The sequence below is a fragment of the Epinephelus moara genome, chromosome 24, assembly GCF_006386435.1.
Source record: "Epinephelus moara isolate mb chromosome 24, YSFRI_EMoa_1.0, whole genome shotgun sequence".
Lineage (NCBI taxonomy): Eukaryota > Metazoa > Chordata > Actinopteri > Perciformes > Serranidae > Epinephelus > Epinephelus moara.
The window spans coordinates 10,699,460-10,700,953 of record NC_065529.1 but is presented as its reverse complement, the minus strand read 5'-3'; positions in this window follow the sequence as shown (position 1 = coordinate 10,700,953).

Sequence of the window (1,494 nt, the reverse complement as noted above, 5' to 3'; positions counted from 1 at the left end):
ATTTATTGTCATCTATCATGGTAGTTTATGAACACAGGACCTGATTGAAATCATCTAGTCATGTAAAGCTAAAGTAATTTGTTTCAACACTATTCTCTACAGCTAGGAACTCACTGGAAGGACATTCAGAACATTATATAAAGCCAATTTTGCCTAATTAGTTTAACCCAGTAAACAACACTATCATTGTGCACTTAACACAATGTGTTTAAAGCCATAAGCTGAAGAAAACTGTTTTAAATCAAGCAGAAGCCAATGCAGAAGTGCCAAAAACTGCAATTCATCGACTGGCTGGCTCCAAAACAGGGCAAATCCCCATAGATTCCCGTGTTAAAATGCCCAACTTTGCAGCTAAAATAAATATGTTTACAGCCGGGTACAAAAAACTGTTTTTTTTCCTCTTATTTCATCATTCATGACAACTGTGCGGGGGAGAGAATTTTTTTTTTGATAATGATCCCGTTTAAATGTTATCACAGCTTAAATTTCTGCATAATTAAGGGTGTGGTCACTTTGACCAATATCATCCCCCCGCAGAGCCGGAGTTTCAGAGCCACCATTTTAGACGTGCACATGCACGATCTCGAGACAGAGGGGCATCTGTCAATCATTTTTTAATGTGGCCAGTCAGAGGCTCATAATACCTTGTCAGTCAAAAATTTCAGTTTTTAATTAGCCAGTTACTTAACAGTGGTGGAGTTATCAACATTTCAACTAGCTAGCTATGTTAGTGCTAGCTAGCATCTACTCCCCAGTCATAATGGAATATAGTTAATTCAAACACTGCTCCTTTTAGAAGGACCACCGTGAGAAAATGTGTTCTTTGTTTAAATTATAGCATAATTAACTAACAATGAATCATAGTTTGTTCCTGGCTTCTGTTTCTAGCACACTAGCTAAGCTAGCTATAGAGTTGTCTAGTTCAACTTCAAAATGTTGATAAAAAACGTTGCCGCCCTGTTTGTCGAGGGTTAGTGCTAAAATGAATGGTCTAGAGGAACAAGTCTGCCTGTCCGGAGAGCAGGGGCAGGAATCCCCCTGGGAAAAAATGACAAAGTCCAATGCTCCACATTCAGGGGTATGTGGGGGGTCATCCCTATGTTCCCCGGGTTCTATGTTCCCCATTTAACCCTGCAAAAAAGGTTCTATGTTCCCCGCTTATCCAAAAAAGGCAGGAAACATAGCAGTTGCATTAATATGTTGTTTTAACATCTCTAAACACACACAACGGAACATAATGGGGAGAAATTACAATCAGAAACTTACACTTTGGGCGAACTGTGGTGGGCAATCTGGGCAATTATATCCTTTACAGAAGGTTTTTTAATCCAGCCGCTAAATGCAGTGTTTCAGTCAGTGCAGATTTCTTCGAGCAGCCAAAGACCAACTGGTAAGAAAAGAATAATTATCATGGCCGAAATAAAGATAAATAAGCTGTTAAGTGCAGCGTTTTTTCGGGAACTCTGTTCAGTAAATCCACCATGATTATTTATT